This window comes from Chiloscyllium plagiosum, unplaced genomic scaffold (genome assembly GCF_037043375.1).
Source record: "Chiloscyllium plagiosum isolate Xiang-an unplaced genomic scaffold, Cpla_swu_hap1 HiC_scaffold_44, whole genome shotgun sequence".
Lineage (NCBI taxonomy): Eukaryota > Metazoa > Chordata > Chondrichthyes > Orectolobiformes > Hemiscylliidae > Chiloscyllium > Chiloscyllium plagiosum.
In genome coordinates, this window is record NW_028270182.1 from 16,256,655 (window position 1) to 16,272,798 (window position 16,144).

Here is a 16,144-nt window from a genome sequence, read left to right on the forward strand (position 1 = left end):
CATCAAAGAACTCTAACAAAGTTGTGAGGCATGATCTCCATGCTCAAAGCCATGCTGACTATTCCTAATCAAATCCTAACTTTCCAAAAGCATGATCAATATATCACTCAAAATCTTCTCAAGTAACTTACGCACCACAGATGTTAAGCTGACTGGTCTAGAGTTCCTTTGCAGCCTTTCTTGAATAAGGGCACAGCATTCGCTACCCTCCAGTCTTCCGGGACCTCACCCATGGCTAATGATGATGCAAAAATATCAGCCAAGGTCTCTGCAAATTCTTTTCTAGCCTCTCGCGGTGTTCTTTGATCTATCTGGTCAGGACCAGGAGATTTATCCACCTTCATACATTCTAAAGCATCTAACATCTCCTCCACTGTGATATGGAATGTCCCCAAGGTGGGCGGCACGGTGGCACAGTGGTTAGCACTGCTGCCTCACAGCGCCAGAGACCTGGGTTCAATTCCCGCCTCAGGCAACTGTCTGTATGGAGTTTGCACGTTCTCCCCGTGTCTGCGTGGGTTTCCTCCGGGTGCTCCGGTTTCCTCCCACAGTCCAAAGATGTGCAGGTTAGGGTGAATTGGCCATGCTAAATTGCCCGTAGTGTTAGGTAAGGGGTAAATGTAGGGGTATGGGTGGGTTGCGCTTCGACGGGGCGGTGTGGACTTGTTGGGCCGAAGGGCCTGTTTCCGCACTGTAAGTAATCTATCACCACTAACTTCCCAAGTCTTCATGTCTTTCTCCATGGTAAACATAGCGGATAAATATTCATTAAGGACCTCACCCATCTCCTGCTGTTCTACACATACATGTCCACTTTGGTCATCGAGGGTCCCTATTCTCTATAGTTACTCCTTTTCCTTTGATACATTGAGATAATCTCTTTAAATTCACCCTAATCTTCTCAGCCAAGGCTATCTCATGCCCCCTTTTCGCCCTCCCGATTTCCCTCTTCAGTAAACTCCTGTACTCCCTCTATACCTCCAGGGATTCCCTTGATCCCAGCTGCCTGTACCTGAGCCACACCTCAATATCGCTTGTTATCCAGGGTTCCCTATCCCCTCACAGGAACATATGGACCTTGAACGCCAGCTATCTCACTTTTAAAGGCCTCCCACTTGCCAGAGGTTCCTTTACCTGCAAACAAACTACTCCAGTCAACCCCACTTGCTCCTGTCTAATTCCATCAAAATTCACCTTGCCCAAATTAAGAACTTGACCATGTGGACCAGTTTTGTTCTGCACCATAAATATTTTAAAATTAATAAAACTATGGTCACTGGTCCCAAAGTGCTCTCCCACTGTCACCTCCATCACCTCTCCTGCCCTATTTCCCAAGAGTAGGTTGCGTTTTGCCCCTTCCTGAGTAATACCCTCTATATGCTGCTTGTGGAAACTTTCCTGAATGCATTTAACAAATTTCACCCCATCTAAGGTCTTAAACGTTCTGGCAGTCCCAGTCGATGTTAGGAAAATTAAAATCCCCGAATATGACAGCCCTATTGTTCCTGCAAGCCTCCCCAGTCTCCCTGCATATTTGTTCCTCTAATTCCCGTTGACTATTTGGGGTCCTATAGTGCAACTCCAATAACATCACCATCCCCTTCTTATTTCCTATCTCCACCCACAAAGCCTGACTGGATGACCCTTCAGTTATTTCATCTCTGATTACTGCTGTGATACTCGCCTTAATCACGTTAAGCTGCCAGTCCAGTACCCCACCCCCTTAGCTATGTTTTGGTAATGGATATAATAATGGCTAGTCCCATGCACCTATCCACACCCTGAGTTCATCAGCCTTACTTGTCAGCCCTCTTGCATTGAAATAGATGCAATTTAATCCAACAGGCAATACCTTGTTCCCTGTCATGTTCGAGCCTGACCTGTCTCTTAAATGTACAATGTTTGATTAATGTATTTCCTTCCAGCCTCACGCTGGCCTCCCTGCTGTTGAGGATCCCACCCCCTGCCAATTTAATTTAAACTCTGTCTTGTAGCCTCACCAATGTCTGTGCTACTGCAACATAACTTTCCAACTTCTATACTCAATGCCCTTGTGCCAAAAGCTTCTTCACTGCCCTGTCTACCTGTTACTTCACTTTCAGAGAACTGTGAACCTGAACTCCAAGGTCTTTCTGTTCCACTAAGGCCCCTCATTCACCATGAATCTCTGACGCTGATTTGACCTTTGTTATGGACAAGATCCAACCCTTCAAAACATTTTTAAGCAGGTAGCCCAGACCATCACTTTTCTATTTGTTTTAGATAAGTGTATAGTGGATAAACCAGAGAGAATTAGCTGATCCGACTGCCAAGTTTTAAACAAACAATTTATTTACAAAATTACAGCATGAAACACAACGAACTGAAAATAGAATACCTGAACAACTTATCCTATCCGAACCTGACAGGCTATCCTGACTTAATGATGCTGTTCCAAAATACTTGCAACAGTCCCAATAAACAGACCTCTTAGCACAAAGAGTAAAAATGACACAAAAACCTTCCAGGTTATGAAATCAGAAGGGCAGAAAGAGGAACAGTACCAGACTGGACTTGTGCCAGCATCCTTTCTTCATTCACACTGCTGCTGAACTAAGTCTAATCTAAACAAAGGCTGGCAACACAGCTAGCTGGCCTCTCCTCTTTGATTATACCAGTTTTGTTTTAAGACATGAAAGCCTTTGGCCGGAAGCATTCTTTGTTAGGGGTAAACATAAAGGGCCCAAATAAACCATTCAAATCCAGCTTAGCTGGAGCCTGGCCAATTATCTCCTCTCTGGAAAAAAACCTCAAAGGCCCAGTAACCTTGTAAAAGAACCATCATTGTTACACAGACAAGAAATGAAAGACTCAACTTATACATTCTCTCCCAACAATCTTTCACAAGTGTTCATTCTCCATATCCCTCCTGTCCACTTCCAAAAGCAAATTGTAGCCCATGTTTAACTTACTTTCCATCTCAGAGTGGATGTTATTCATCAGTAAATTTCCAAACATGTAATGGTCACATTGGACCGTATGGGATTCCATTGGTTTGAAGTTTTCTGAAGGAACTGAGAGTCATTCTGGTTGAATGTCGAGCTGTTCTTAGGTATTGAATGGGGACAGAGCCTCATTTATCTGAACATACACACAAGGATCAAGCCTACTCTGCCTCTCAGTGACATCGTGACCAATCTGATTTGAACCACAACTCCACTTTCCTCCTAAATTGCATCCCCTCTCATTTTCCCACATTTCTACAGATCCATTTGTGTTCACACTGTAGAATCTCCATTGGTACTCAATTCAAATGAAACACTGATCTACAACACAGTTAGGACACTGTTTATATGGGAGTTTAACAGAGGGGCCAGAGGAGGCCTTCCCCTTGCTCCCTGGACACAGCACCTCAATCTGTTTCGAGAGAGTGAGGGAAATACCCTGAAGAGTGAGCCTTTGATGAACACAGTCAAGATGAGGGTGGTGCTGGAAAAGCACAGCAGGTCAGGCTGCATCCAGGGAGCAGGAAAATCAACGTTCCAGGCAAAAGCCCTTCATCATGAATGAAGGCAGGGAGCCTCCGGGGTGGAGAGATAAATGGGAGGGGGGTGGGGTTGGGGAGAAAGTAGCCAAGAGTACAATAGGTGGGTGGGGGTGGGGATGAAGATGATAGGTCAGAGAGGAGGGTGGAGCGGATAGGTGGGAAGGAAGATTGGCAGGTAGGACAGGTCATGAGGATGGTGCTGAGCTGGAAGGTTGGAACTTGGGTAAGGTGGGGAGAGGGGAAATGAGGAAACTGGTGAAGTCCACATTGATGCCCTGGGGCTGAAGTGTTCCGTGGCGGAAGGTGAGGCGTTCGTCTTTGATCTTTGATGACACAATTAACTTCTTTAGGGAAGAGGGCCAGACAAGAATGAATGAACCTTCTCAGCTTATTGCAGCTAAATCTTGAGAATCGAAGAAACAATCTGGCAGACACTTGAAGAAAACTTAATGGCTAATCCGTGGGAAGATTTCAAAAGCATGATTCTAGAGATACAGTGTAGACAAAATTTTGACTGTCTTTGATTTCATCTCCACACCACGCCCCGCACACGGGACATATCTATTCAATCATGGGGGCCAGGAATAGGTGACAATCAAATAATGTGACAATTTTCTAATGTATAGAACATGGTGTTAGCTATTAGGCCAAGACAGTTACAGAAATGACTCTTGCTCTCTCTTTAGGAGGCACACCGGAATGGCTACTCCAAGACAGTGATGTGGAGTGTTTATTGCGTGTTGTGTATGAGCTTTATCATGACTGTATGTAAAGATGCAACACAGGCACAAGGGAAAGGGATGCACACAGGACGCCTGTGGAATGACCCACCAGCCACCCCAGTGCATGTAGTTGGGACCCTCTGGGTCCACCCTGTGGAATCAGTGACATTCAGGTGTAACCATCAGCTGGTAGTGTACAGGAAACCTACGGGGTTTTCACACTGCGTTACAGGAGGGCGGGGATCACAGACAATTGGTGGGGTTTCCCTGAGAACGGGTGCATGACTGTGGAACACCTAGCACACAGACCGGACAAGGGGCCAGAGTTCAGACAGCGATGCCCTGGGAAGCCGCCTCAGGGAGAATTCCTCAAGAACAAAAAAAAACGTACTGAGACCAGGAGTGAAGGCTTCTCCCCCAGCTTGTCCGACACACACACCAAGCCCTCACAACGGACTAGTCATTAAACAAGGAAGAGGTTGTTCAATAACATTCACCATAATCGATATATTGGGAGTACAGTTACGAGAGTGGTAACATTAAAATGATAATATTCCCACCTGACCCACAGGATTATGGAATGCGGGACAGGGAAATGTGAGGGAGAAACCAGACCAATAGTTTATAGAAGAAAGAGAAGATAATTCCTTAATGATCTAGCTACAGTGTATGGGACAGGAATGTCACCAGTTAATATCCTTGACTAGGCTAATTTTGACAATAAATTCAGGATCTTAACCCAACATTTATAGGGGAGGCTGAGGCCTTGTGGTATTATCCAGAAATCCAGAATAATATTCTAGGGACCTGGCTTCAAATCCCACCATGGCAGATTGTGGAATGTGAATTCAATAAAAAAGAAAATATTTGGAATTAAGAGTCAACTGGTGACCATGAAACCATTGTCAATTGTCAGAAAAACCCACCTGGTTCACTAATCTCCTTTAGTGATGGAACTCAGCCATCCTTACCAGGTCTGGCTTCATGTGATTCCAGAGCCACAGCAATGTGGTAGATTCTCAACTGCCCTCTGAAATGGCGTAGCAAGCCACTCACTTGTATCAATCGCTAGAAAGACACAACGATGAAATAAAACAAGATGGATCATCTGGCACAGACCTTGGAACCAGAAAAGACAACAGCAAAAACACAAACAGCCCTGTCGACCATGCAAAGTCCTCCTTACCAACATCTAGTGCTGAAATTGGGAGAGCTGTCTCACAGTCTAGTCAAGCAACAGCCTGACATAGTCATTCTTATGGATGCATATCTGACAGATAACAGCCCAGACACCATCATTACCATCCCTGTGTATGTTCTGTCCCACCGGCAGGATAGACCCAGCAGAGGTGGTGGTGTGGTGGTATATGGTTGGGAGGGAGTTGCCGTGGGAGTACTTGATATGGACTCAGAACCCCATGAAGTCTCATGGCTTCAGGTTAAACATGGGCAAGGAAACATCTTACTGGTTCCCACGTAAAGGCTTCCTTTGGCACTCCTCCACATTGAACCACACTTGGAGGAAGCACTCAGAGTGGCAAGGGCTCAAAATGTACTCTGGGTGGGGGATTTCAATGTCCACCACCAAGAGTGGCTCAGCAGCAGCATTACTGATCAAGCTGGTTAGTTCCTAAAGGATATAACAGCTAGACTGGGTCTGTGGCAGGTGGTGAAGGAACCTACATGAGGGAAAAACATACCTGACCTCATCCTTACTATTCTGTCGGCTGCAGAAGAATCTGTCCATGACAGTATAGGTAAAAGTGATCACTGCGTTATCTTTTGTGGAGACAAAGTCCTGCCTTCACATTGAGAATAACCTCCATCGTGTTGTGTGGCACTATCACTGTACTAAATGGGACAGATTTCAAACCAATCTAGCAGCTAAAGACTGGGCATCCATGAGACGCTGGGCATCCAACACCAGCGGAACTGTACTCCAGCACAATCAGCAACCTCATGGCCTGGCAATCCCCTACTCAACCATTACTATTAGGCCAGGGGATTAACCCTGGTTCAATAGAGAGTGCAGGAGGGCATGCCAGGAGCAACATTAAGCATACCTAAAAATGAGGTGTCATCTTGGTGAAGCTACCAAACAGGACTACTGTGTGCCAAATGGCATAAACAGCAAATGATAGAAAAAGCTAAGTCATCACACAACCAACAGATCATATCTAATTTCTGCAGTCCTTCCACATCCAGTTGTGGATGATGGTGGTGGAGGACAATTCAACAACTGACTGGAAGAGGAATCTCCCCAAATGTCCCCATCCTCAATGATGGAGGAGCCCAGCATATCAGCGCAAAAGGTAAGGCTAATGCATTTGCAACAATCTTCAGTCTGAAGTGCCGAGTGGATGATCCATCTCGGGCTCTTTCGGTAGTCTGCAGCATCACAGATACCAGTCTCCAGCCAATCGATTCACTCCATATGGTATCAAGAAACGGCTGGAGGCACTGGATACTGCAAAGGCAATGGCCCCTGATAATACTCCGGCAATAGTACTCAAGAACTTGCCTCTCCCCTAGCCAAGCTCTTCCAGTACAGTTACAACACTGACATCTACCCAACAACGTGGGAAATTGCCCAGGGATGTCCTGTACACAAAAATGCCACCCAGCCAATTACTACCCAATCAGTCCACTCTCCATCACCAGCACAGTGATGGAGGGGTCATCAACAATGCTTCAAACAGCACCTGCTCAGCAACAACCTGCTCAGTGGTACCCAGTTTGGGTTTTGCCAGGGTCACTCAGCTCCTGACCTCATCACAGCCTTGGTTCCAATCTGCACAAAAGAGCTGAATTCCAGAGGTGGAGGTGAGAGTGACAGCCCTTGACATCAAGGCAGCATCTAAATGAATATCGCATCAAGGATCCCTGGCAAAACTGGAATCATTGCGTATCGGGGGCAAACACTCCGCTGGTTTGAGTCATACCTGGCACAAAGAAAGATGGTTGTGGTTGTGGAGGGTCAATCATCTCAGCTCCAGGACATCTCTGCAGGAGTCCCTCAGGGTAGTGTCTGAGACCCAACTATATCTACAGCTGCTTCATCAATGACCTTTCCTCTGTCATAAGGTCAGAAGTGCAGATTTTCACCGATGATTGCACAGTGTTCAGCACCATTCGCGACTACTCAGATACTGAAGCAGTCTGTGCCCAAATGCAACAAGATCTGGACAATATCCATGTTTGGGACAACAAATGGCAAGTAACATTCACGCCACATAAATGCCAGACAATGACCGTTTCCAATAAGAGACACTGTTACTGACTGGGCCAACTATACAAATCGTTCTTAACCAGGCAGTTCAGACCATAACTTTGCAATTTGCTTCTCTCAGTGTACAGTGGAAATTATCAGGATTACATTAATGCAGTTGACTACCAGGTTTAAAACAGACAAAAAGAATTATTCACAAAATTACACAATGAATTGCAAGAACAGAATTAAAAAAAACCCTACAGAACACAATATATCCAAACTAGACTTACTATGCTATTCCGAACAGACACAACAACCCCAATAAGCAGACCCCTTTAAAGTACAGTACAAAAAATGATCAGATGCTTACAGGTTGAAGTTAGAAGGGCGGAAGAGAGTTTCCATACAGCTGACTGTTGAACTCACAGCCAGTTCTGGATTGAACTAAACTGCTCAGTTAGAGAGCTGACCACTCCCATTTCTTTATACACATCCCTTCTAAAACATGATCACTCTGGCATGAAGTCTCATCTGTTTACATATAAACAAGAAGGCCTCTCAATACCCTTTAATCTCTGTACCAAACCAGACTGATTGGAGCCTGTCCTGGTTTATTGCCCCTCTGAAAAAAAATCAAGGACAGAGTGTCCTTGAGCCAAGGAATGACTTTTAGGAAAAAAAAGGGACTAGCTTTGTGTCAACACTCTAATCACCGCCCTGTGACATTCAATGGTATTACCATCACTGAACCATCCCACCCCCCACTGTCAACATCCTTGGGGATACCATTAAACAGAAACTCAACTGGACTCACCACATAAACACAGTGGCTAAAAGAGCAGGTCAGAGACTAGGGATACTGCAGCGAGTAACTCACCTCCTGACTCCGCAAAGTCTATCCACCATCTACAAGGCACAGGTCAGGAGTGTGATGGAATACTGCCCACTTGCCTGGTTGGATGCAGCTCCCACAACATTCAAGAATCTTGACACCATTCAGGACAAAGCAACCTGCTTGATCAGTACCACATCCACAAATATTCAATCCCTCCACCAATGATACTCAATAGCAGCAATGTATACTATCTACAAGATGCACTGCAGAAATTCACCAAAGATCCTTCAGACAGCACCTTCCAATCCATGACCACCTCCATTTAGTAGGACAAGGGCAGCAGTTACTCGGGAACACCACCAACTGTAAGTTCCCCTCCAAGCCAATCACCATCCTGACTTGGCAATAAACCACCATTCCTTCAAAATCATTCGGTCAAAATTCTGGAATTCCCTCCCTATTGTCATGTGGGTTAACCCACAGTAAGTGGACTGCAGCAATTCAAGAAGGCATCACCTTCTCAAGGGCAAATAGTGAAGGGCTAGAAATGCTGGCCAGCCAGCAATGCCCAAGTCCCACAAATGAATATTTTTTAAAAATGTGAAAAGAGCCCTATAAGGCAGGAGACCACCGAACAACTAGTGGCGAATCAGACTGGCCATCACTTAGTGACCATACTGCAGGGTCACACCAAGACAATTAACCAGATCATCCAGGGTCCAATCAGGGATGACGGTGAGCAGCAAAGCCACACCCAGAGCAGTATCTACGGTAACGGGACGATTGAACAGCTGAGGGAGGAGCTCAGGCTGGCGAGCCAAGGGAAACCCCCGCCCTGGATTAGTGACAAACAGCATGACCATTTGTTCCATGAGAAGAGCCACACTCACATCTCTCACAGTCAGTGAGAGCAGCTCACCAAGATCTGGGTTAATGCCAGCTGTAAGGATACTCTCGGTGAGGCACTGGGCTTGGTGCTAGGGATTCCAATTATCCTGAGGGACAAAGTTGGTATGAAGTCGTAACTATCAGAATTATATTCCATAACACCCTCCCGTATGCTGTGGACAGACAGGGGACATTCTCTTAAGTAAATGTGAATTGAACAGGCCATACCATCACATGGCTAGAGTCTGTCACCCATGAATTCGGTTCCTCTAACATCAAGCTGCACTCCCCTCGATATAACTTGGGAAACCGGTCGCTATGACTGCAGGCTGCAAAAAGTAGATGTCGCAATACATGGGTACTATCACTCTGAATAATACCGGGCACACATAGGGGCTACATGATAGATGGTATCCCCAGGGTTATATTCATTGGTGGGATGTGGGCGTCACTGGGTAGCCAGTATTTATTACCCGTCCCCAGATGCCCCTTGAGAAGAATGGACAGTGACAACAAAAGGGAGGTCAGTGACGTCCCCATTGTTGGAAGTCCATCTTGTTCACTGAGACCCCTTCCCTCAGGAAAGGCAGTATGTTTTCCTCACTTGGCCCTTCATGTGACTCCAGATCCTGGAAAATTGGGAATGGGGAATAAATGCTGACCTCGCAGTGATGTACACATTCAGTGTGTGAGAAGAATCACATTTCAATCAGTGAGTGAAATGTTCTTGTTTAAAGTGGGCTGCTCCTACCCTAGAGTACAGAAGGACAGCTCAGAGACATATGTTCACACTTGGAATGAACTGTCTCGATGCAGCATCAGTTGAAATAATTTGTCAAAAATCACACGACACCAGGTTTTAGTCCAACAGGTTGAACTTGTCCACCCCAATTCAATACCAGCATGAAATAGGGTGTGATCTTAGGATGGGGCTCATGGTGTTTGAGTGGACAGCGTTATTGCTGGCAGATTCCAGATTCTGCTTTTGTTATTTTATTATCATGTAACCCCGCTCTGTAATCAGGATTACACTTGTTATTGTAATGGGTTTGTTCATTTCCAGAAATGTGAAAAACAGCAACAAAGCCGAGCAATGCTGTCACCTCGATCTCCCCAAGGAGCTTCCACACAGTATAAGGCAGCCTCTCTGGGAATGCATCAGCTCAGAGTCTCAAACGAGGAACTTGTCAGCTACCTGAAGGGACAGATCACCTCACACAGGAAAATGCACCTGCCAATTCAACATGTGCAGAAGGTGTTCTACACCATCCTTGGTGTTATTGGCATCCCAGGTATGGTGTTATGACAATTGAACTTGCTTTAATCTGTTGCTGATCTGCTCTTTGGTTTTACCTTTTGAACAATAACATCTCCAGCTCACTGACTGGTCAGCCTTATCCAGACACCGGGACAGTGATAGCAATTCACTGAGCAGCATTCTCAGTACAATCCTACACTGACAGAGACTCCCAACTTCACTGCTGCAGCAGCATTTTCTGATCTCAGTGTTCCGTCATCTAAGGCAAGTTAGTTCTGAAGAAGGGTCACTGGACCCGAAACGTTAACTCTGCTTTATCTCCCACAGATGCTGCCAGACCTGTTGAGCAATTAGTTTTTGTTGTACAAACGAGGCCTGTTTTTGGCAGAATTTTGAAGGTTAAGGGCAGATCTGAGTGATATTAGCAGGAAAAGATTGACTAATACTATTGGTGGGGGATTCTGGAATGAGGGGCCATACTCTGAGATTTAGAGCCAAAACATTCAGGAGAGATATTTGGAAGGTCTTCTACACACAAAGGGTGGGCGAGGTTTGGAAATCTTTTTCACAAGGGATCACTTATTAATTTTAAATCTTCATTTAACAATGGAATTGAAGGATATCAAAGCTGTTTTGATTTGTAAAGCTTCATCTTACTAGTATCTCTTCTGAAAATTCTCTCCTTCTCAGGAGATTCAAATCTTGAAAATTGCCCTCCTGATCTCTGCACATTGAAATGTCTGTCATGTACAGATCGATAGATTTACAGTGTAAATATCACAGCAGTATGAACACTTTCACATTCTCACTGAAGCAGCCCTATTTGATCTGTTATGCTGCATTTGTATAAGAGACATGGAGTAGTCTTGCTTGAAATTTTACTCAGATTCTGATTACCTGTTTTGTGGTCCTGTTGCAGCTCTGATAAGGATTTGGTCCAATGTCAACAGCAGGAGTGAGTTTGGTTTATCCACAGTCCAATGACTGAGGTATGATTAGGGTATGAATGGGGTTCTGTGCCAAACAGAGTTGGCTCTGATAGTTGTTGGTAAAATCTTATTGTTGCTCCTTGGAACAGGTAGGAGACATATCTGATCAGTAATTCACCGCATCTTTTCCAATTTTTCTCCCATAGTTAATTTGCTGGCGATCGTTATCCTTTCCCAGGGCAACTGTGGTGTTTCCCCTTGCTCTACCCGTTACCTTGTGGTTATGGCGGCTGCTGATCTAATGGTCATTTTCACTGATATTATACTGGCGAGATTTCGCTTTTATTATTACCCACGATGTTTCCTGGACATCACGCCTGTGTGCAGTGTTATTGGGGCCCTGACTCATGCAGCGACAGACTGCTCTGTCTGGTTTACCATCGCTTTCTCCTTTGACCGATTTGTGACCATTTGTTGTCAGAAGCTGAGAACAAAATATTGTACTAAGAAAACTGCGACTGTGGTTCTCGCAACAGCCTGCACCCTGTTTTGCTTGAAAAACATCCCCTTCTATTTTCAGTATGAACCTAAAAGGATAATTAACAATGTGGCATTCTACTGTCTAACAAAATCAAGCTACTATACTGAGACTTGGTGGGTGGTATTAGATTGGCTTGATACAGTTTTAACCCCATTACTGCCATTCGCTTTAATTCTGTTGCTCAATGCTCTGACAGTCAGACACATTTTAGTGACCAGTCGAGTCCGGAAGAGGCTGAAGGGTGAGAGCAAAGGAGAGAATCACAAAGACCCAGAGATGGAGAGCAGAAGGAAGGCTGCGATTTTGCTCTTCACCATCTCTGGGAGCTTCATCTTCCTGTGGTTAATCATTGTTGTAGATTTCTTATATTATGTCATTCGAGGAATTAATCCTGATGATTACCCACCTCTTCTATATCATTTCAGAAGAGTTGGTTTCATGCTGCAGAACCTAAACTGTTGCACAAACACATTTATTTATGCAGCAACATTGCCCCGGTTCAGAGTGAAGATCAGTAACGCAGTAAGATCTCTGGTTACATGAATACCTTGTGTAATGAAAAACAAACCTCTACAGTGAAGTTCCAGACCATGAAGTGATATTTTTCACAATCACTCATGGGATGTTGACCTTACTGACTGAGTCAGCCATTATTATCCATCCCTAGTTGCCTCTTGAGAAGGTGGTGGCTAGCTGTTTCCTTGAACCACTGCAGCTCATGTGTTGTAGGTAGACCAACAACTGTTAGGGAGAGAATTCTAGGATTTTGACCTCGCTACCCTGAAGGGATCATGGTGTATTCCCAAGTCAGGAAGTTGTGGCCAGCGATTACACAATGTTATCAGAACCCATCGGCAAAGCATTTATTTATTAGATTAGATTACATTAGATTACATTACAGTGTGGAAACAGGCCCTTCGGCCCAACAAGTCCACACCGACCCGCCGAAGCGAAACCCACCCATACCCCTACATTTACCCCTTACCTAACACTACGGGCAATTTAGCATGGCCAATTCAACTGACCCTGCACATCTTTTGGACTGTGGGAGGAAACCGGAGCACCCGGAGGAAACCCACGCAGACACGGGGAGAACGTGCAAACTCCACACAGTCAGTCGCCTGAGGCGGGAATTGAACCCGGGTCTCAGGCGCTGTGAGGCAGCAGTGCTAACCTCTGTGCCACCGTGCCAGCAACATTGTCCAGATTCAGAGCAAAGTTCATTAACACAGCAAAATATCTAGTTACATGAGTTCCTTATGTTATAAATAAATAAAACTTATATGTGATAACAAATGGCTGGGCTCATTATTTTTTAGCATCAAGGTTCCCATTTGCAATGGGTTGCTCCTCCAGTACAGTCACAACCAAAAATTTTCTGTCATGGGGTAAAAAGTTAAAATTGTGTGATGAAGCTCGTGTTGAAAATGATGGAATGCCGCCATCTGCTGGCCACCAAACACCACTGCGTCGGAAGATGGGGAAGAAAGGAAATCCTCAAGGATTCTGTCAGACAGAGAGAGAGGAAGGGCAGCATCTCACAGCACCTTCCAAACTGACAGCACATCAATACAGGCGCAGACACAGACACACACACACTGAGTGAAAAAATGTTGTGCTCCCTCTGCAATGTAGAAAAGATTTGTCTTTGAGCAGTATTCCTGACATTATACTCATTAAATAGTCTTTCCATTGCAGTTGCATCCAGGCATCACCCAGTTAACCGTTCAGTGAGGAGACAGGGTGAATGTTATTGCACTTTCTGCAGCTAACAATGTTTTCTGGTGTACTCTCACAAATTCTATGTGAAAAAGGAGTCAAAACAGGGGGGGAATGAGACCAGCACTTGGTATATTCATCTCCTCCTACTCATATCTCAGGGACAACATTGCAACGGACCAGGCAAAACTGCTATGTGTCTCCAAAGGCATTTTCAAAGAACAAAGCAAACGTACAATGAGAGAGATTTACAGATTACGATGCTTTCTCCAAAAATAAATCGAATGTTGTGCAATGACGTGCAGGGTCCAGCAGAGAATAGCATTGTATCACTTTAAATGTGAAAAGGACAGACAGGCAGAGAGAGACGGATTCTGAGCATTTGAATCATCACATTTTAATTCATTCATTCAAACTTCCATCAGGACAAAATGATTCCCATTGCGGGCGGAGATGGACACACACAAACACATCAACATTGTCACTTTAAACAAAAAGAGAGAGAGATAGAGAGGCGTTTAACCCTATTTCAATGACTTCACCCCCCAGAACAACAGAGACCCCATTGAGCAGAGTTACAGACACAAAGATGCTCTCAAACATCGATGCACATGGATACATTGACACTTCTCAGACACAAACACACAGGGACAGACAGAGGTACACACAGGAGAGACACCCAGGCAAGAAAAATGCACTATAATGCACACACTAATATACATGTACCTACAGATACACATAGCTAGTTACACACTAAGGTATACAGACAGCAACACACATGGACAGACACACACAGAGACAGATACAGATGTCCAACATTTCACCCTCTGTAATGTTGACCTTTTTCAATATGTTGCTTTTTATTTCCCAGTGTTCTCAATCTTCCATATTTCTCTCCACACTGATGTGAAAAATTTGTTTAGTATCTCCTCCATCTCCTGTGGTTCCTCATATGTTTGGCCTTGCTGATCTTTAAGGGGAGAAAGTGAGGATTGCAGATGCTGGAGAACGGCATGGAGAGAGTGGTGCTGGAAAAGCACAGCAGGTCAGGCAGCATCCGAGGAGCAGGAGAACTGACATTTCAGGCATACGCCCTTCCTCAGGTCCTTTCCAGCACCACACTCTCCACTCTGATCTTTATTCTTTCCCTAGTTAGCCTTTTGTCCTTGATGTACTTACAGAACTCCTTATTCCTATTTACCAATTCTATCTCATGTTCCGTTTTTGCCCTCCTGATTTCCCTCTTAGGCATACTTCTACTTCTTCTTTACTCTTCTGAGAATTCAATCGATCTCTGCTGTCTGCACTTGACATATGCTTCCTTCATTTTCTTCACTAAACCTGAATTTCTTCTTAATTCAGTATTCCCTGGATGTCCCTAGTTCTCCGAGCTTTGCCCTACACCCTAATAGGAAAATACTGTCTCTGGACTCTCACTGTCTCATTTTTGAAGGCTTTCCATTTTCCAGCCATCCCTTCACCTGTGAACATCTGCCTCCAATCTACTTTTGAAAGAAGAGAACATGCCCTTACAGGTGCACTGCCGAGCTCAGGTACAGCATGCACTCCCTGTTGGGGAATTGAACCCAATCTCCCGTGTGACAGACAGGGATACTAAATACTATACTAACAAGTAGCTTTTCACTCATGTTCTTTGGGGGAATGAAATCTGCCATCTTTACCTGGTCTGGCCTATTTTGTGACTCCAGACCCACAACAGCGTTGATGATGCTTAACAGCCCTCTGGGCAATTAGTGATGAGCGATAAATACTGGCCTAGCCAGCAACACTCACATCCTGGGAATGAATTCTGAAAAAGAAAACTGCTCAACACTCTGGACAGAGGTGCACTCAGGTGTTCGTGAATCCTTGCAGTATGGAAATGCCATTCGGTCCAACGTGTCCCCACCAACTCTCCAAAGAGCCTCCCACCCAGACTCACCACACACTATCCCTGCAACTTTGCATTTCCTATGGCTAATCCACCTATTCTACATATCTCTAAACATTATGAGCAATTCAGCATGAGCAATCCACCTAACCTTCACATCTTTGGATTGTGTGGAATCTGCATCCACCATTGCCGCAGGCAGTGCATTCCAAACCCTAACTATTCTCTCAGTAAAGAAATTTCTCCTCATTTCACTCCCAGTGACCTTGCTGACTGTCTTGAAATGTGACCATGAGATACTGACATACCAACGAGTGGAAACAGAATAACCTACTTAACCCTGTCAAAACCATTCATAATCTTGGACATCTCCGTAAGGTCACTTCTTAATCGTAACTGCTTCAAGGAGAATACGCCCAATTTCGCCAGAGTTGGAATTGTTGATCTCAGTTCCATCACTGATTTTGTAATTATTTAACTGACATTTGTAGGAATAAAAACATGTTCATTCATCAAAATAAATAAACCGGAAGAAAACTGGGATAACGTCATCCCCTTCACTGGAGATCATGGCGGGAACAAATATGATGAGCTTGCTGATATTCATTATCTTGTGACTGTGAT

At 44.7% G+C, this 16,144-nt stretch overlaps 1 pseudogene; it reads left to right on the top strand.

Annotated features, from left to right (window-relative positions):
• Positions 1-10,407: 10,407 nt before the first annotated feature.
• LOC148137322 (putative G protein-coupled receptor 139) lies at positions 10,408-12,489 on the top strand (annotated as a pseudogene).
• The last annotated feature ends 3,655 nt before the right edge of the window (positions 12,490-16,144 follow it).